Here is a 21,338-nt window from a genome sequence, read left to right on the forward strand (position 1 = left end):
ACCTGTACTCTGAGACCATCTTGGGTCAACAGGCTGATGGCAATACCCCCATGTGGAACATTGCCAGTTGTCACATAAGAGAAAAGGAAAAAAAAAAAGTGACAAATTGGGCCCCAGCTCTTACAGCATCTGCCTGACTATAACAGGTCACTTCTGCTCACATCCCTTTGCCCAAAGCAAGTCATCTGGCCATGCCTGACTTCAAAGGCACCATGAAAGTGTTGTCCTACAATTAATCTAAAAGGCCTCTCTTTGAAGCAATGAATGTAATAATCTAAAATAACAAAATTTTGAATTAGAAGCACACGCTGCTGTCTGGAAGCTCGGAGTTCAATTGGAGAACCAGATCAGACTCCAGATGGCACAGTGCTCTTAAGAGGCAGTACCCCGAGCCATGGACCAAGTGTATTCATTGTCTTTCCCCATTGCCAGGCTTCTTGGGGGGGGGGGGCATTTCTGTAGCCTGTTGTGTTGTCACTTCCCCTTTCCTGTACAGTGTCCAGGAAGGAAACCTGCACTCTGCCCTCGGGTACCTGTCCTCAGGTTCACAGACTCTTGACTCAAGGATTTATGAAAAGGGCAGCTGTCCCAAACCTGGGGCTCAGGGAAGGGATGGTCCCTAGGAGGGAAAGCCCAGCTTGTTCACTGTCTTAGGCAGCATCTCTGTAGAGCCTGCAGGTCGATGGCTATTGCATCTTTGTTCGTGAGAGTCAGTCATCTTAGGGCATAGTACTCTGTTGCATGGAGGGGGTGGCAGAATGATTTATGGCTGGGATTCAGACCCCACACAGAGCTAGAGAGTCAGATAAAGACCTTGAGTCAGGAGCCCACCTGAGGTCCACACTTGAAGTCCTAGATTTTCCTTAGTGAACTTGCAGTAGCAATCTGACCTAAAACCTGTCTGCAAAAGTTGGGCATATGTTCCTAGTGGACCACCAACCACACACATTCACCCTATAGACCTTGGGCTATAGAATGGTACTGGAACCCAGGGGCACAAGGGAGCAAACCATAGGGAGTGAAGGGGTCCTTGGCTTTGGTGAGGCTGCCATGGATAGCTGGTCATCACACATGGCCTGATCCTCGGCAGGCAGGCCTTTTTAAAGCTTTTTAAAGACAATGCTGCAGATGGCTTTGTAGTAGTGCTTCGATCCACCTTACAGAATTGGGAAATTGATTACCCTGCTGTTCTCACACAGGCTTTGGAGCAAGGCACAGGGGGTTCCTGCATTCTTTGGTAAATTCCACACACTGATTCAAGTAGACTTCAGCTTTTCTCTCCATCCCCAAGAGGAAGGGAATTCAAATTGCCTTGAAATTACAATCTAGGGGCATCAAGCCAGATGCAGTCTGTTTCATCTCCCAATCACCCAGCCATGGCAAAGGCTGAGAAGGGAGGTACCCAGCCTATGGTCTCCTCTTTAGGATCATAGAGAAGAGGTAGAGTGAGAGACCAAGTTCAGCAGCCTCATACAGGCTCAGGCATTGTGAGGATAGGGAGAGTGGGAAGCCAGGTTGTGGGGTACCCCAAGCTGGGTCTAGTGGTTCTAGATCTTCCCACAAAATGCTGATGGTGATGTCACTCAATTAAGTTATACTAACACATTACTACTATTTTTTATTTATTTTCTCCTGTTTTGATGAAATAGTTGGGATTTTTATATGGATAGAGGGAAATAAATAGAGCCATATTATTCATTTCAGTAACCTAGGGGTTCACCAGTATTATTGCCCTAGCCCTATATGCTACCATGTCTTCTACTGGCATCGTTTACTGGTAGGGATCTGAGGCTTAGAGCTGGGAAATGTCTTGTCTACAGCAATGAGGCTATGAGGTAGATTTTAGGTCTAAATCATTTATTTCAACTCCAGTGGAGAACTTTCAACTTGATACAAGGAGTTGCAGATTGGTGTTTAGAACCTTGCTATGCAGTTGGTGATCCATTGCCTAGCAGTAACAGAATCAGTATTAGAAATGCAAAACCCAGTCCCCAAGTCAGATCTTTGATTCAGAGTTTGCTGTGGTCTCAAGTTAAAGATTTCCAGGGGCTGATTTGGAAAATACGCAACAAATCTGTTGTGACGTGTAATCAGGGTGCCGGATTGTGTCCCGGTTGCCCCCCTTCCAGGCCAGCTTTCTGCTATGGCCTGGGAGTGCAGTGGAGGATGGCCCAAGTGCTTGGGCCCTGCACCCCATGGGAGACCAGGAGAAGCACCTGGCTCCTGCCTTCAGATCAGCGCGGTGCGCTGGCTACAGCGCATCAGCTGCGGCGGCCATTGGAGGGTGAACCAATGGCAAAAGGAAGACCTTTCTCTCTGTCTCTCTCTCTCACTGTCCACTCTGCCTGTAAAAAAAAAAAAGAATCCCATGTGAAATGACAGAGTAGATGCTACTGTTCCCAGCTGAGTCAGGGCAAGTGGGTGGCTCAGAACATGATTGGAAACAACATGGTAACATTGTCACTCTTCAAGGAGCAAGACAGAGAGGTGTTGTAAGAGGCAAAGATCTGAAGGGAGTTGTGTTGAGCTGGCTAGACAAATGTCAGAAGTGAATCTCGATTTGTAGGTAGCCTTTGTTCATAAACTTAAGGACCAATATTGATTCACATTATTAAAAACTGACGTGGGGGAAGAATGTGAATGCACGCATTTGTGTGTTAGGGGAGTGCAGTGAGGGATGAAGGGCCAGTCTGTGCGCAGATGGTCTACTGATGCAGCATCTTGCTCCCTAGGACTGGATCTTTTTCTGAAGAAACATTAAACTAGAGGATTTCGCACAGCCCCCAAGCCCAGGGGGCCACTAGCGCTCACGGGTCTCCTTGGTTTTCTGTGCTCCCACATGCAGCTCCACGCCTGTTGCTCATGAGTGTTTTGCAGCACATACTGCTTGTGCACAGGTGAACTGACAGGCTCGGCTGGGAAGGAAACAATGGCATTTGTCCAAGTTATCAAGGGAAGGAGGTAATTGCAAAGCAAACCCGAGACAAGCAACTGACAGCCTCACTCCCTCTCTTGCTGTGGATCCTCTCTTTACACCGATCCAAACTATCACCACTGTGCTCCCTTTAACAAGGGAGATGTGATAACGTCAGTCTCTGGTTTGATTCCAGAGTTCACTTCCCATGGCTGTGTCATGAAGCTAGAACCCCCACCCCCGCCCCCCAAGATAAACACCTCTGCACAGAATTGCTTACCATTTTTCTTATTCCTTAGGCTTTTGTGGCTGGAAATCTTTCCTTCCTCTGGATTTCTTTGCCCTGGTCTTCTCAGGACATTTTTTTTTACTGCCATTTCATGTCATGAACAGTGTTAATGCCTGCCTAACACCAAAGTTTGGGCTTTGAAACAGTGTCCCTTCCCTTTCTTAAGTGGTCATCAGAGGGGCAAGGGTTTTTGGAGGAAGGGAGATGAGAGTTAAAGTGCAGATTTCCCTCTCGGAGAGGCTAACGTGTGTGTGGCCAGAAGCACCTTGGCGTGCCTGTTCCAGAGGCAGCTAGACTGTTTGGTGGACAGGAGTGGAGCCAAAGACAGATCTACATAATGGAGCCATTGATCACTGTCACAGTGTGCAACCGGCCGTGGCCTGCAGAGGACACCTTTTTTGGGGAAATTTTCTCAGGGAGAGGAGTCTTTAATATGAGCCTCTTAGGGTTGTGCTGAGGGTCAGGCAGTGTGCGGTTCTTTCCTGAGGACGTTTCTGAGACAGTTTTGCACTGAATAACTTGAAAATGTCTCTGCTTCTGCTCTTGGAGTTTGGGGTTGCTATTTCTCCCCTGAAGGTGGGAGCATTTCCATTTTCCATCCAACAGTCTTGTGTCTTTTCAGCTCTGTTCATCACAGCTCTCTAGTGTAATTGGGGGTGCAATTTTCCCAGTTCATTGTGATAGTTTGCAGTTGGCAAAATTCAGCCTTTGGATTCTGAAACTATTTTAATTTGTGTAGCCTTCGTCTTGTTTTCCAAAGAATTCTTCTATCTTTCTGCTGTTACATATACTTTATCTGTTGTTTGAGTAGGCACTTCCTCCTTTGCTTCTGACTTTAATAGGACCATTGTGACACACACTACTAAAAATGCAATTGGCTGTTAATCACTTTCTAAGCCATCAACTGGATTTTCTTCATAGCACCTATCACTCACTTCCTCTACCTACCTACCTACCTATCTACCTACCTACCTAATTACTTCACTACCACCTGCCTTAGTCCATTTATGCTGCTATAACAAAACACTACTGAGTAATTTATAAGAATAGAAATATATATATCTATATATATGACTAGAATATATATATCCTCCAATAGGAGGATGGGAGGACCAAGATCAGGACAACAGCAGGTTCTGTGTCCAATGAGAGCCCAGTCCCTGCTCCCAAGATGTCTAGGTGCTGTGTCCTCACATGGAAGTAAGCAGAACAGCACAAGAGAGTATGAGAAAGTTTTTTTTTTTTATCTTTTATTTAGTGAATATAAATTTCCAAAGTACGAATAATGGATTACAATGGCTTCCCCCCCCATACCGTCCCTCCCACCCACAACCCTCCCCTTTCCCACTCCCTCTCCCCTTCCATTCACATCGAGATTCATTTTCGATTATCTTAATATACAGAAGATCAGCTTAGTATACCTTAAGTAAGGATTTCAACAGTTTGCTCCCACACAGAAACATAAAGTGAAAAATAATAGATGATTTTTTTTAAATGATGATGAAATCAGATCGAGTCTGAGAAAGTTAAGATGAGCCCTTTTATGAGGCACTAATTAAGTCACAGGGTAGACCACCATGCTTTCATCAAACCTACTTCTTAATACCCCTAGACTGGGGATTAAGTTTCAAGATGAATTTTGGAAGGGGCATGTTCAAACCATAGTATCACCTTTTCTCTCCTGCTAGAATTCCAGCTCCGTGAGGTCAGGGGCTGTATTGTTTTTCACTGTATCCCTTGACACATAGTGAGTACTCAGCAAATGAGTGTTGGATACAATATACGGTTTCCCCTGCCCATTAAGAAAGCTTAGTTCAATATAATCACATTCATCTTGCTGTGCTTTTGCTGCCTGTGTGTTTGGGGTCCCAGCCAAAAGCTGTTGCCTTGACGTACTAAGGTCTTGAAGTCTTTCTTCTGGTAGTTTCAGAGTTTTGAGTCTTATATTTACCCTTCTAATTGCTTTTGAATAAGAGATAGGTAACATGACTCAGTCTTCTGCACATGGATATGTCCAGTATCACTGTACCATTTACTGAAGATTCTTCAGTATATGTTTTTGGCCCCTTTATTAAGGCTGAGTTGGCTATAGATCTGCAAATTCATTTCTGGAGTCTCTATTCTGTCCCACTACTCTGTGTGTCTGTTTGTATGCCAACACCGTGCTGTCTTTGGTATCAATCACTCTGCAGTATGCCTTGAAATCAAGTATTGTTATGCCTCTAACTTTGTTCTTTTGTTCAAGATTACTTTGGCACTTCTGAGTCTTTTGTATGAACATTCTGGTAATATTAATCCTTCCAATTCATGAACATGGACAGTCTTCCCATTTTTTTGTGCCTTGTTAATTCTTTATTAATGGTTGCAATTTTCATTGCAGAGGTTTTTAATATCTTGGTTAAATTTACTCCATTTTGTAGCTATTGTGAGTGGGATTGCTCTTATAATTTCTTTGTCAGCAAGTCTGTTATTGGTATATAAAAAATACTGATTTCTGCATGTAAATTAATATCCAGAATATACAAGGTACTCAGAAATGCTCAACAACAAATTAACAAACAATCCAGTTAAGAAATGGGCAATGAATCTGAACGTTTCTCAACAGAAAAAATATAAATGGCCAACAAATATATGAAAAAATGGTCAATATCAATAGCTATTAGGGTGATGCAAATCAAAACCACAATGAGATATCATCTCACTTCAGTTGAAATGGCTACTAGCAAGAAAACAGAAAATAATAAATGCTGATGAGTATGTGGGGAAAAGAGAACCCTTATAAACTGTCAATATGGATGCAAGTTAGTGCAGGCATTATGGAGAAAACTATGGGGATTTCTCAGAAAAACTAAGAAACAAAACTACCATAGGCCCCAGCTATCCTACTTTTGGATACACACACACACACACACACACACATACACACACACAGATACATACATCCATATACATAAAGGAAATGAAATCAACATATACCAGCATATCAAAGAGATATCTGTATCCCTTTGTCTATTGCAGCACTATTCACAATAAAAGGTATGCAATCAACCTCAGAGTCCATTCAGTGGATGAACAGATTAAAAATAACTATATATGCAATGTAATATATTCATCCAGAAAAAAAGAATGGAATCCTAACACCTACAACAAAAATGGATGGAACTGGGGATTATTATGTTAATTGAAATAAGTCAGATATAGAAACATAACTACTGCCTCTTCCCTCATAAGTGGAAGTTTAAAAAAAAAGTCAGTCTGAACTGAAAAGAGTGATTGCTGTTGGCTGGGAAGGGAGGAGGACAGGAGGAAGAGGGAGGTTATACAGTGGGCACCGAAACACAGATCAGAATAAGTTCTAGGGGCCGGCACTGTGGCGCAGTAGGTTAATCCTCCGCCTGTGGTGCCAGCATCCCATATGGGTGCAGGTTCTAGTCCCAGCTGCTCCTCTTCTGATCCAGCTCTCTGCTATGGCCTGCAAAAGCAGTACATGATGGCCCAGGTGCTTGGGCCCCTGCACCTGCGTGGGAGACCTGGCGGAAGCTCCTGGCTTCGGATCAGCTTGGCTCCGACCGTTGCAGTCATCTGGGAAGTGAACCAGCAGATGGAAGACCTCTCTATGTCTTTCCCTTTCACTGTCTGTAACTCTGCCTCTCAAATAAATAAATAAAATCTTTTTTAAAAAAAGTTCTAGCTTCCACAGCACTATATAGTCACAATAATATATAATATTACATATAAAGAACTGGAAGAGAGGAGCTGGTAGGCTCCAGAAATGAGGAAATAATAAAAAAATGAAAAATCTAATTTCTCTGTAAACATGTATTGAAGTATTGCACTATACCTCATAAAATATACAAGTATTACAGATTGATCAACATTTTAACTTTTTAAATAAGAGAAAGAAACCACTTTATATTTTAAGTCTTTTTCTGGATTATAAATATATTTTTTTCTTCAGAAATTGATGTTGCATTTTGTCAAATACATTTGGATCTTTGGAGATGAACTTTAAGCTGTAGCTAAGGCCAATTAGATTGGCAGAATCTGAATTGTAATAGTCTTGAATTTCTGAGATAGATTTTTCTTTGTAGTGATACCTTTTAAAATTGATAAGCTGATCTGTAATAGTGTTTTGACTTTGGTGTTGGCTATTGGTTTTGTGTTGCTGTGACTCTGCTCTCTGTGTCAGACTCCCATGGGAGGCCTCCAGCCCTGAAAGAAGCACCAAACGGAGATTTTCAGTCTCATCAGCAGTGCACTGAACTGCCACTCACCTCTCCAGCAAAGCTCCCTATTCTCATTTTCCGTTCTCTTTGCTACAGAGAAGAGCGGTCCTGGCCATCTAATTTAAATGTGCGTGTATTCCTAGTGAGATTGGTCTCTTTTATCCCCACTGGTGATATGCCTCTTCATGAATTTATTGCTCAAGTCATTTATCATTTTTTCTTACTTTTATGTCCACTCTTTCTGTTGACATGTAAGAAAGTCTGCTGTGTTAAGCACATTAACTTTCTCTGCCACTTAATATTATTTGGGTGTAGACTTTAAGTTATTAAAACATGACTTTACATTACTTTATATTACTCTCTTTTAAGGTATACTTTCTTCATGTAGGTGATGTTTAAAAAGTCAAAACCAGAGCTCCAACAACTAGCCACTTTTATTTATTTGCAATTACTTTTGGCTTCATTGATTGAATACTTTACTCCTTGATTGAGCGACAGTTTTGTTTTCTACAAACCCCTAGACCTGCTCCTTGAACCTCAGCACTGCAGAGCCCACCTCCATAAACTTCTAAGGAAGCGAACTGGTACTGAGAGTGAGACAGCAGGGCAGGGCTCACCGCAGAGCGGATGCCCTCTGCTTGAGGAAGCTGCAGGATTTCCCAAAGGCTGGACAGAGCTGGAACCTTCTGAGGTCACCGTATTCTTACTCGGATGTGAGGGGCCAGGGTCAGGCATGTGAGGCACCCACGATACAGAATTTAGCAGGTGTTCGGTCTCAGGTGCTGTCTTGCAAGAGCCGTCATTTCTGCTTCCTGGGCGGTTGCTTGCCCGCTCTTTACACCCCTCCACATCTTTGTTTTTAGCTCAGAATTCTTCCTGGACCTTACATGACTCATGCTGAGACATGGCCTCCCTGGCATTCTCAGCCTGCAGTGCCTGGTGCATGTTTTCCTGGTTACCCTTTGGTTTCTGGGTTTGCAGAACATCAGGGTAGTGCAGTACCATGAGTGCTAGACTTGCAACAGCTTGTACCTGACATCTGATCTCTCACTGCCTGGTGTGGTGCACCCATAGCTTTCCTCTCCCTCTTGCATGGGGCATAACACTGTTTTGCCAGGTTTCAGCGTCTAGTCGGGTCTGTATTTGCCATTGGCAAAGCACTATGTACATGCTCGTAATTTCTACCACTGCTACTGCACATTGATAGGATGTCAGTGGGTTCATTTAAAGTCTGAGGTTGCTGCTGATGGCCAATGTTAGCATCAAGGATGTTGGAAGCCTCAACACAGAAGACTGGTCAGTTGGAGAAGAGACAGTAAGAAGCAGTGAGCCCTGGTCCCTCAGAGAGTTCTTGTCCATGGCAGGATCCTGTCGATGTAGTAATAGAAATCTAAATATTTAAAAACCCTAAGCCCTTACTTGAAAATAAGAATTAAAATGAATATTTATGAGCTGATAATTTTGTTACTCTGTCCTCAAAGTGATGCCTTCAGTGACACATACAAGCCTGTGGCTCTTTGGAAAGAAGCCAGAGCCCAGCAGGGCAGAGAACCTCTGCCTCTGTGACCTTGAATAAGTCACTGGCCCTCTCTGAGCCTGTCTCTTCAGTGGGGAAATTGGAAAGGTCGTACTTACAGCATTATTCTGCAAGTTAAATAATATAGCACCTAGCATAGTACCTGGCACATAGTGGGTACCCAATAAAATGTGACTATTTTCTGGATTCCCTCACTCAGCAGAGCTGATTTTAACTTACTTATTTATCCATTCATTCATGCTTAGAGGGTGGCAGAAGTATCAGTGTTTTGTTATATTCCATTTAGACGTCATCTTAGTCCCTTCACACTATTATAGCAAAAATGCCAGACTGAGTCATTGATGAACGACAGAAATCACATCTCAGGGTTGGTTCTGGAGGCCGGCATCCAAGCAGCTTTGTCGTAGATGGCTAACTTCTCGCTGTTCCTTCCCGGGGAGGGGGGGGGGGCAGGGTCCTGGCAGCCTTCTGGGGCCTCTTGTATAAGGGCAGGCCTCCCTTTCATGAGGCCTCTACTCCCAGGACCTACAGCCTCCGCAGCCCCACCTCCTCACAGCGGTACTTCCAGAGCCAGGTTTCAGCATGTGGACTCCAGGGCGGAAGTGTTCACACTGTAGCAGGCATCCTGCAAACTCAGCCAAGGCGCCTCTGTCAAAATTGACCAAGGCTTGTCTTCCTTTGAACTTAGTCCCTGTCCAGTCTGCAACTCCTGTGTCCTGCCCAGCCCTCTTGCTGAGCCATCTTGACTTGTGACTTTTCAAATGGAACCATGACCAGAGTCGGAGTCATTTCATATTCCGTTACGTCTTGGATTCTTAGGGAAGGGAAGACCTCTGGAGTCTCCTGGTGCAAGGCCTCTCAACTGTTGCCCCACCCCACTCCCCAGATTGCCTAAGTGTAGCTGTGCCAGAATCCCAGGAGGCTTGCTGAAGATGCTGATGCCCTGGCCATATCATAGACAAACTGACATGGAGGCTCAGTCCCAGATAACCACTCATCTGGTCTCCCAAAGGTGGACCCAGTCTTGTCCCCTGGTTCACCTAGGAAGGAGCAGCAAGACTAAAACATAGCTGCTCCCCTGGACATGACTGGTAATGCCTCTCTTGATGCAAGTGCTGGTTTGAAAATTTACAAAGCATTGTAGTTAAGGCTCCTAACATTCTTCCCTGGAACTAGGCACTGAGCTGGGACATAAGCTATAAGGGCCAGGCTTCAGACAACCGAATGCTAGAAGAAATACCTGGGCATTGAAACTGGAGCCCATTCATCCATTCATTCATTCATTCAGTGAATATCTCTGGGAGTCTACTCTGTGCCCCAGATGCTAAGGACACTACAATGAGCACAGCCAACTCGGAACCTGTTGGCGCATTGCTTGGAGCCTGGTCGGAGTGGCAGGTATTAATCAGAGAAGCAAACATAAATGTGAAATTGCGTGAAATATGGGCTATGGAAATTTGCTAGAAAGCAGCTGCAGGGGAGGGTTTGAAATAGATCCCCAGCCGTCTTCACCTATAGTCCCTGTGTGTGGTGCTGTGACTGCAGACGTCAACTGCATTGTGGGAAGATGGTGGAAGAAGCTGTGTGAGACTGAGATAACACTGAGCTATCCATGCTTAGCTCCTGAGGGACGTGTGCTCAGTGACGTGTTAGCACCGGTGGTTTCTTTCTGATGTCCTGATTCTATCACCAATCCGTGGTACAGATCCAGGCTCCCTGATCAGGCCCTCCTCACTTCTGGCTGCAATCCCTGGGCCACGACTCTGAACCACTGTTGAGAACATGGTGCTCACAGATACAATGTGAGTGATGCACCCTAGAATTGTGCATCTGAGCCGTGAATGGCACAGTGAATTTGGTCCAGAAAGGTTTGCCTGAGGAAATAACAATAGATCCCTGAACTGAAGGAAGAGAAGCTGCCAGTCAAACCAAGAGAGTGGAAAAGCATGCTATGTGGAGGGAACAGCAGGGCCACGGGCCCTACAGTGGGAGATTCAGGGCCAGTACCGTGGCCCATTTGGCATGAGTGCAAGATTGAGGGGACAAATGCTCGGTGACACGAGAGTGAGTGACTGCAGCCAGGATAAGACCCCGAGGGACCTGTGGGCCATGGTGTGGACGGTTGTGTTTATCTTAAGAACAATAGAAAACGGCTGAAGGATTCTTAATATTCTAATAATAATAAGGGTACATAACATTTGTTTATTTTTAAAAAATTATTTATTTGAAAGGCACAGTAACAGAGAAGGAAAGGTAGGGAGACAGAGAGAGAATGAATGAATTACATCCACTGGTTCAATCCCCAAATGACCACAACGGCCAAGTTTGGACCAGGGCTGAACCAGGAGCCAGGAACTCCATCCAGGCCTCCCTTGAGGGTAGCAGGGGCCCAGGTACTTGGGCCATCTTCCTCTGCATTCCCAGGCACATTAGCAGGAAGGTTGATCAGAAGACCAGGACTCATATAGAAGTGCATGCAGTTAGTGGTGGCTTAACCCTCTGCACCATAACTCTGGTCCCAAGATTACAATTATTCAGTGCTTACAATATTCAGGTGCTGTTCTTGGGTTTTACAAGTTGTATCTTGATTATTTTCCACGCAGAGTTATAAGACAAGGACATAATTATTTCCACTTTAAAAATGAGGAAATTGTGGTATCGAGAAGCTAAGCACCTGCCCAAAGTTATAGTAAATGGTGGAATTCACAGTCTTAATCCTTTGCTTTTGAGGAGGTGTGAGTAGGGGCTAGTTTTATGGGTGAGTGTAGCAGAGAGAAACCCAGCCCCGCTCCTGATGGGGGGTGCCCATCACTGCCATAGACACAGCTGGGAGGGGCAGCATCATGTACCTGAGTGTACGTGTGGCTCAGGGGGAAGACTTGACACCGGGTACGGGTACTGGCCTCTGCTGCAGGCCCTTATCTGGAGCTGGGTGCTGAGGATTCTGACAAGGCAGAGAAAGGCTTATCAGCCCACACAGCTGCTTCCTGGGCTGTTTCCCCAAGGGACTTCCACAGCAGGGAAATGAAGGCATCGACATTCAGTCCCACCTCCTGGACAAGCTGCGCTGCCTTGGGGAGCCCCAGTTGCCCACCTGAATTAATGTGGATTGGAGACTGTCTTAGGCAGAATCCATAGCTCCTAGCAGGTGCATTGCAGAACGTGAGCTGAGGAACACTGGACAATGGAAACAGAGTGAGGAGGGGCCATGCAGGCGGCTGGTGAACTAGGAAGCGGCATCTTCTGGCGATGAAGATTTAAATGAGGGGATTTAGGTGAGATGTTCTTGTCAGGGAAATGCACAATTTTAAGAAAGAAGACTCCCAAAATAGCTCAGATTGGCTTTTTACAGAATCCTTGGCAGTGGCTAAAAAGCGGTTCGGGATCGTGGACACATAACTGGAAAGTCCGGTACCCAGGTTTTCTCTTTCTCCTCCCCCTTGTCTCTTCTGGCATCCTTCGCCCTGTCTGCTGCACTCTGCTTTCTGTACTCAGGCTCTTTTCTTGGCTGTTGATTTCCCTGCCACCTCTTCACAGCATATGCATCCTCCGCCCGTGGGCTCCAGCACCTCCTTTCGGCTTAGTGCTCCTGTTCTCTTAGCAACTGGAATCAAACGCCCAGATGTGTGTATGACACCATTGATTCTATTGATTTATAAATGACAACACTGGTTCCAAGAGTGGGGATGTAGCTTTCAATGCGCAGGTTCAGAGTGGAGAGGGCATTAAAACTCCCCAGATACACCCAGGCTTGAGTACAGATAGTGCATTCCTTCTCCTAGAGTCTCATTTGTTGTTGATGTGCTCTCGTGGTACCTGAATTCTTTCTGTACTGGAGGCAGAATCTGAGCCCCCTGGAGTGTTCATCACTGGATGAAAAAGGCAGTACCTTATAGAAGAAGAGCCTCAACACACAAACATAGACAAGTTAGGCATCCCCAGGCAGTGTGTTTGAGCCACTGCATTGCCCTATCTGAGGCTAACAACCCAGGGAGGCAGAGAGAAGGTGAGAAGCCAGTACAAGTAGGTCTCCATGGAAGTGTTTCTGTATTTATATTTAATACACTTCAAAGACTATTTCAATTGCTGTTACTTTAGCAAACATCTTTCATGCAGATTTAAATATTTAGATATTGATTCACTGAATCAATGAAATAATTCTCTCCACCACCCATATGAAACGTATAGCACCTTTTAGTTGCACAGCACCGTGCTAAGGAGAGTGTCAGAGCTTCTGTCTTTGAATCGGGAAGATTTGTGAGCTATGAATCTTAACAGGTGACTGGAGTTCCTGGAGTGGACCTTGGAGCCCATCTGTGTCACTTTCAATCTCACTCCTGCAGCAGACCTTGTCTCTAAAGCTCTGCTGTCCCCTGCCTTAACCTCTCTACTTGGAGAGCAATGGGTTTCAGGACCTTAGGGTCCTGGGAGACTCAGACTAGAGGCTTTCCCTGCCAAGGCTCTGAGAACCCCTTCCTTCAGAGAGCACTACTTATAATAACTTCAGCATCTCCCAATCAAGCTCCATGCTCCCGAGGTCCAGCTTGGGATGGCTTTGTTCAGTGAGCGATGGTTCTCTTGTTAGACACCTGCTGGATGCCCTGAGTTTGTGCTCAGTTTTCCTGCCCGCGGTGTAATACCTCTTGTTCTCCTACTCACCCAGCAGAGCCTCTGTCAGGAAACCTGATGGGAAGTTGTTGAGCCAGGCAGTTGGGCCAGAGGGCAGAGTCAACTGAGCCCAAAGGGCATGGAGGCAGCACCCATGCACCAACCTTCTTCTTGGGTGCCCCGGGCCCAGTGCTTACAGAGGCAGTCCTGGGAGGTCATGGCCCCTGAATCTCTGAGTTGGAACTGTCAACTTAGGACTCTTAGTCACCTTTTAAAAAGGTGAAGAGTTGGGTCCCTCAGCCGACACTCAGGAGCAGGCCTCCATCTCAGCGGCTGATGACCGTGCCACGTGGTGGCCCCCATTCACTCCTCCAACTCCCTCCTGCAAAGCCCCCTCCACAGATCTCACGTGGCAGACTCCCTTGCCTGGGTAAATCCTGTGATCTCAGGGAGGCCTGCACTCCCACCCCCAGCACTCCTATGTCCATACCCAGTTCTGCCATGCGTTTCCTAAGGCACTTACCATCTGCTCATACAAAAACGAATAGCACATTTATCTTATGGTAATCTTCTCCTCTTCACTCACCACCCTGGCAACCAGAGAGTGAACTCCAGGAGAGAGGGATCATTGTTGTCGTGTCCACTATGTTTCCCAAGTGCCTAAAATAGTGCCCAGTTTATATATAACTGCCCAATAGATATCTGTTGCCTCCATTTGAATGAATCTATGGTTTCCCCTACTTGAGAGCCTGCTAAGTGCTGGGCCATTCCAAGGCCTCTGGCAATCATGGTTCTGTGCCAACTTCCCAAGGGACCTTTTTCTTGATGATGGGTCTGAGTCTTGCTGAAAGTTTATCCGGGTGCTTAGCATCTGGCCCACACCAGTCCTGTGTACCCAAGATCAAGCCTACCCTGTTACATCCATCATTATCCAAAGTTGGAACAGGTGACGTGTGCCTGCAGGAAGGACAAGCCTGGGCAGTGCCGCTCTGCCCATGGACGCCAATGGGGAGGGAAAAGGGGTCTGGTCTGCAAGTTAGGGGACTGGGCTGCCCCAGAAGGTTGCCCCTTGGTTCTTCAGCTTCAGTTAGGTTCCGGTAAGAGAGGAAAGGTGTTGCCGCTGTGACCCACAAGGTGCTGCTGTCCTCAGCTGAGCTGTGGCAAGGCAAAAGGACAGAGCACCTGGTCTGTCCTGGGGCGGGAGAAAGGGCACGGGCAGTTTGCACCTAGCACTGATGACTCCTGCAGCTGAGGGCTCCTGGGCATGGGAGGGAGGTGCCGGAAGCAGCAGTGCATCTTGGAGATTAGCGTCGGCACCATGCTCAGCACCGCTGAATGGTTCCCCATTGGAACTGCCTCGTTTAATCCATATACTATCGCTCACTTCACAGGTAAAAACTGGAGGCTCGGGGTTGTTATTGCGTGCTCTAGACCACACATTCTTCACAGGGCTATTGTCACCCCCAAGAGGCGAAAACTGGCTCTTAGTGCAGCAGTGGTGGAAACCTTTTCCTCTTATGCATAAACACAAATGCTGACGTGCACAGAGTGTGTATACAGCTATCCAGATATGTGTAGAGTCTGAATACAGCTACCTGATGTATGTGGAATTAAAATTTCATGGGGGAACAATAAAGAAAAAGTCTAAATAGGCTTTTTAGGTAGTGAGGATGACATATATCAAATAGACTGAGAAGCCCTGGTGTAAACCAGCACTGTGTAGCCACTAGTTGCTCATGGCTATAGAGCACCTGAAGTGGCAGTGTAGCTGGGCCCAATCAGAATTTGCAGAGGAGTGTAAAATAGATGTGGAATTTTGAACATTTAGCAGGACAAACAGAATGTAAAATATCTCATTTGTTTTGTTTATTTATTTGAAAGACAGGTTTATAGGGAGAGGAAGAGAGAGAGAGAGAAGGAGGGAGGGAGGGAGGGAGGGAGGGAGGGAGGAGAGAGAGTGAGCGTGAGCGAGCTTCATCTGCTGGTTCATTCCCCAAATGACTACAACAATCCCAGTTGGGCCAGACTGAAGCCAAGAGCCTGGAACTCCATCCAGGTCTCCACGTAGGTGGTAGAGGCCCTAGCACTTGGCCATCCCCTGCTGCTTTCTCAGGTGCATTGGCTGGGAGCTGAATGGGAAGTGGTGCAGCCAGGACTCAAACCGGCACCCATATGGGATACCTGTATTGCAGGCAGGAGTATAACTTGCTGTGTCACAATGCCAGCCCCCATAAAATATTTCCTTAATAATTTTGTGCTTAGTAGATGTTAGATTAATAAAATAATAGCTGGGGTTAAATAAAAATACATTATTAAAAGTAATTTCACCTGATTCCTTTTACCTGTTTCATGTAGGCCCTAGTAGAACATCATGAACATGGCTCACATTCTCTTAGGATTCCTGCTGCTTGCTTGTCCCCTAGCTGCCTCCTCCCAAAGGCCCCAGGTGTGCCTGTCACCCTCCGTGGGCCTCAGCTCTCTGGGGCACCGGTCTGCTCTGAGTACCTTGCAAATGGAACAGTGAGGTTCTGTCCTGGACCCAGCTGTGAGCCTAGGGTTGTTGTGACATAGGAGGGTGTGGGGTCCCCTGCAAGCCCCCTCACCAGAAGTCACAGTGTCACAAACAGCAGTGTCACCCGCCGAGGATCTGCTTCTAGAGAAACGCACAGGGCCAAGATTAGAAAAAGATCTTTTAACCTGAGAGCAGCAGGTTCCAGAGAAAGTTCCAATAAGTGATTGCTTTAGCCAAGAAGGGAGAAAGACAAAGCTTTTATCTCTTGCGGGAAGGAGGAGATATCACCCAAAAAACAGGCTTTTAAAAAACCTCCCCATGATAAATGGGGGCTAATAAAACATCTTTCCGACGCTGCTGTGCTGAGTTGGATTGATGCTTGGTCCTCCGGTAGGCCCACCCTTTTAGTCCTGTCCAAGGGTCTAATTTAGTGGAGGGGAAAATCAATTCTCTTTTAATTTCGTGAGAAAAATGCTGAATGAAGGAGAAGTGCACTGGGGGGAACGTCAGCCCCCGGCCCCCCGCTGACCCTCAGTGTGTGATTATGTGATCAGTGAAGGTCTCCTTGGAAGCCTTTGGAATCTGCAGGAAGTTGCAGGCCGGTCAGAGGACCCCTCCGGGGTGCTTGGGAAATGCAGTCCAGCCTCAGGTCCTCTGATTTCCCCGCCTCTTGAAACTCACGTCTCCCTCAACTCCCCTTCATTTTGGCCTCTGTGCACCCAGCTTTCTAACCAGGAATATCCCCTGCCCCCTCCAGACCCCCCTGGCGTGCCTTCTCACCCAGGATCCTTCAACAAACAGCTGCCCAGAGTAGTCTCTGGTCCCCCAGGGCTTGGAAGCAAGGCTGGCTGCTCTGGATGGTGCCATCTGAGCACTGTTAAGCAGGTGGGCTCTAGGGTCATACTGCCTGGGTTCCATGACATGCTCTGTCTCTTCCCAGGTGCTAAAATTCTGAAAAGGTACTTTTTTTAAGATTGATTTATTTATTTGAAAGTCAGAGTTACAAAGAGAGAGAGAGAGGGAGGTCTTCCATCCACTGGTTCACTCCCCAGTTGGTCACAACTGCTGGAGCTGCACCAATCCAAAGCCAGGAGCTTCCTCCAGGTCTCCCACCTGGGTACAAGGGCCCAAGGACTTGGGCCATCTTCTACTGCTTTCCCAGGCCATAGCAGAGAGCTGGATTGGAAGAGGAGCAGCTGGGTCTTGAACCAGCACCCATATGGGATGCTAGTGCTTCAGGCCAGGGCGATAACCTGCTGCGCCACAGCGCCAGCTCCCTGAAAAGGTACTGTCTCTAAGCCTCACTTTCCTCATCTGCTAAATGGGAGTGGCGATGGTAGACATCTCATGAAGGGGACATGATTAAATGAGGAATGCATGGGAGATGCTGGCAAGGCTCCTGGCAGTCTCTTTTCACCTGTGCTGTGTTTATTGTTACTATACTCCTGATGGTCCCGGACTTGCTGCCTCAACTTCGGATTTCTAAAATTTAAGATGATGCGAAGATGTCACTCATAAGACCATTCTGCTTGTCACTTTCAGTGTGATACTCAATAAATTACATGAGAGACCTAATACTTCATTATAAAATATCCTGTGTTTAGATAATGTTGCCTGACTATAGGCTGATGTAAGTGCCCGTTTAAGGTAGGCTAGGCTAAGGTAGGGTGTTTAGGAGGTAGGTGTATTAAGTGCATCTTTGACTTATATTTTGAACTTACAATGGATTTAACATGACGTGGCCTGTTGTAAGTTATGGAGCTTCTCTAAATTGCTAATAAGATGTGGAGAGCAGAGGGTTGAGCCTTTGGCCTCAGACTTAATGGCTCCCAGATTCCAGATTAGCCCACCAGTAAGACCTGTCACTTTACTGTTTGTTTTATTTTCAATATTTCTAAAGAAAAAAAAAACATCTGAGACCTACACAAAAGTTGCAAAACTAGTACAGAGTTTTCTCACACCCAACACCAGGATTCCCAGTTAGCATCTGGGTATAATCATGGTGCAGTGTTGAAACCAGGAGGCGAACCCTGAATACCGTGAGCTGCAGTCTGTTGAAGACAGTGATCTGTAGACGGATGTGAATGTCACTTGCTTTTCTCTGGCGTTGTATTGCCAGTCTGGGGTCCAGTCCAGGCTTCTTCGTTGTACCAGGTTGCTGTGATGTCTTGGGCACTTCTGGTCTGGGAGAGCTGCGCAGCCTTTGTCTTCTACCACCTCACCATTTGTGCTGAGTGCTGCTCAGTCATTTGGTAGATGGCCATTTAATGTTTATATTTTTCTAATATGTTTTGCTGGTTGGGTTGAGATCATGCATTTTGGGCAGAAGCAGTGATATGCCTTTCTCAGAGCACCTTGTTAAGACACACATCATGCCTCTATTCCTTGTGACGGAGTGTTAAGCTTGATCACTTGGCTAAGAAGGGAGCTTGGGTTTGTTGAGCATCTTCTGTGTTTCCTTTCAGAGATACAAGAGAACAAAATGCCCACGCTGCCAAGCAATTCTGGAGTGGAATGGATAAATCATGTTGCGTTCTCTGCTGCTGGGTCACAAATCACATTTGGGTGGCCTAAAACTGCTTTATTACTATGCTTACAGATTCTGAGGGCCAGGAGGTTGGAAAGGCATGGTGTAGCATTCTGCCCTGGATGTCCAGTGGTCAGAAGTGACAAGCGGCTGGGAGCTGGAGTCAGCAGAGGCTTCCTTATCACCACAACCTTCCCAGTGCCTGGCAGGCTGGACTCAGGGAGGGCTGGCCCTGGGGCATCCTCGCACACACGGTGTTTCCTCATGCAGCAGCTGAGACCATAGACCATGGACGGAAGAGCCTCTGTGAGCCAGTCAGAAGCTGCAGGGCCTTTGATGGTGCAGTCTGAAAAGTCACACGACATCACTTCCTCCATATTCTACTGGTCAAAGCAGCCTCGAGTCCTCTGAGACTCAGGGCGGGGAATGTAAACTCCATCTTTTGCTGGGAAGAGTGTCAAGGGATCTGTGGCCCCTTTAAAACACCAAAAATGGGAGAAGTGCCCGTTTCTACTTCTATGACTTGAAAAAGTTCATGGAATAATGGATAATGGAATTAGAAGATAGTGGACATTTTCCATGAACTTTTTGAAGGACCCTTGCACTGATTTTCAAACTCAGGCCTCAGAGGACAAGCTCTTGGGCAGCTTGATCCTCATTAATTATTTTGTGCAAAATTATGGCGCACCAGCTGGCTGTTGGAGAAGCATGGGCCCAACAGTTGAAGAGTGCTCTCCAGGTCCCTCCTGGGGGGAGGCAGACTCAAGCCACCCAAAGCCTTGTGGTCTGACACCTGCAGATGCTCTGATCACATGGGCGTGTGCTCAGCGGAGCCAAGGGCAAGGTGGCAGGGTGCTGCATGCTAGCATCCCAGTGACCTCATTTCCAGTCCCAGTTGTACCGCATCCAGGATTGGCTACATTTTCATTGTTAATCCTCATTTATTCAGTCAACCTTACTGGCTCCTATGGTCTGCACTGCTGGGTGCTTGGCAGTCATTGCAATCAATACACAGTATCCAGTCTTTGTCTTCGATGAAGGCTCATCCCAGGTTGTCTGTGCCAGAAGGGCTGTGGCTGTGACTGAGAGGTTCCAGGGAGCTGGGTCACGGGATTATCTCACTTCTCTAATCTCCCTGCCCAAAGCCAACTGGAAAGGAATTGGTCATGCAACTTAGCAACTTAACCAGGTTAAACTTAGCAGAACAGAAAGCAGCTGAGTGTGAAGTTGGAAGGCAAGAAGCTTACATTCAGAAGCCCAAGAAGTATTGCAATGCAGACGAAAAGCCACTGGGAATATCACCAGACAGACTCATTAAGCAAGAAGGTTTCTGTGAAAATAACAAAATCATAGCACCCAGGACGCCCCAGCATGAGACGAAAAGCTGAAAGGAGATTTAAGCTTCCTATTATTAAACTAAATTATAACAGTTTAGGAAGAAAGCACTTCAAACCCTCTGGGTTGCTGGTGGCCCTGTGAAGGGATGGTGGCTCTGTGAAACTGTCGGGACGTCTCCCCATGTGTGGCTGGGGAGGGAAGGGGGGGAGACCGAGAGGTAGCCCAGTTCTGAGGGCTAGGGTGGGAAGGGATATCTACGGACAGGGGCATGCTCAGCTGAACTCTGTCTGGGAGCTGGAGGAGCAGGGGGCATGAGTTAGGGAAAAGAGTGGAGTGTATAGTAAGCATATAATGTTGTATTATCACCTGGCCAGCCTGCAGTTTTGGTGGCTGAGAGTGAATACCAGAGATCCTGGGCCAGCTGGATTCGGGGCTTGTTTTCACTTGGTGTTTGATCCCAGAACCTCCAGGAAACCACTTCAAATCAGAGACCAGTATATTGATTAGAAATCAGGGAAAGCCATGTTGGGCAATCAAGCCGACTCCCACTTCTGCTCCGCCTCTTAAGTCCACGGCGACTATGGGAGTCCACGTGGCCTGGAACAAGCTCCCTGCAGGGAAGCAGCAGGACTCACGTGAGCAGCAGCTACAGCAAGGGTCCCAGGGTTGGCAGCAGCACCAGGTAAGGAGGACAGCCCACACAGACCACGTCCGTGGGCTCGGCCTCTGATGCTGGAGCCGTTTGGGGAACAGGAGAAGCCAGGCAGACGTTGTTGAGAGATTTTGCTGCTCCCTGTTGCTGTTCATCAGAGCACTTTGGCTGGTGGGTTACAAGATAGAGCCTTGGTCACTGTGTTCTTGCTGTGTGGTGGGGCTGAGTTTCAACTCAGGTTCTGCAAGACTGAAATCCGGCGGGCATCCGTATCCCAGCTAGGGTCTCCTCACTGAGTGTTGGGAGCATGGAAGGACCAGACTAGGAAAACATCCACAGGTCTTCCCATCCCCCTTCAGATCCAGGACCATGTCTGGGCTCCATCCACTCCTCCATTTGTAGGGAGCTCATCCACCTGCAACCCAGGCCCCATAGCTCTCACGTTCATGCTGCTCCCTGCCTCCCTTCAGGGTCTGGCCTAAAGCAGGCTTTCTTGGCCGTCGGTCATCCGGGTGAGAGGCTGATCTTCCAAAAGGGCCACTGGATTGCTCCTTGTCAGCTCAGTCCTCCGCGGACTTGAGAATGCGCCTTTCCAAAGGCAGCAGGCAGCAGAAACACCTGGCGAGCTTGTTAAACACTTGTGTGGGCCTCAGCCCCGGGTACCTTGATGCATAGGTCTGGGATGTGCCCAGGAATTTGCATTCCTAACAAGCTCCCAGGTGATGCTGGTGCTAT

The 21,338-nt window shown here is 46.9% G+C and overlaps 1 protein-coding gene and 1 long non-coding RNA gene across 4 annotated transcripts in view; one reads left to right on the forward strand and one right to left on the reverse strand.

Moving 5' to 3' along the window:
* Positions 1 to 21,338, forward strand: part of PTPRT (protein tyrosine phosphatase receptor type T) — a 1,117,000-nt gene that overhangs the window by 804,741 nt on the left and 290,921 nt on the right. The gene's annotated exons all lie outside the window — the stretch shown is intronic.
* On the reverse strand, positions 18,376 to 20,454 carry LOC149123358 (uncharacterized). Its single transcript, XR_016216584.1, has 2 exons — positions 20,318 to 20,454; positions 18,376 to 19,762 (listed from the first exon to the last, which is right to left on the reverse strand). It is a non-coding gene; the product is annotated as an uncharacterized LOC149123358 (long non-coding RNA).

This window comes from Oryctolagus cuniculus, chromosome 11 (assembly GCF_051225735.1).
Source record: "Oryctolagus cuniculus isolate XC-2025 breed Fujian yellow rabbit chromosome 11, ASM5122573v1, whole genome shotgun sequence".
Lineage (NCBI taxonomy): Eukaryota > Metazoa > Chordata > Mammalia > Lagomorpha > Leporidae > Oryctolagus > Oryctolagus cuniculus.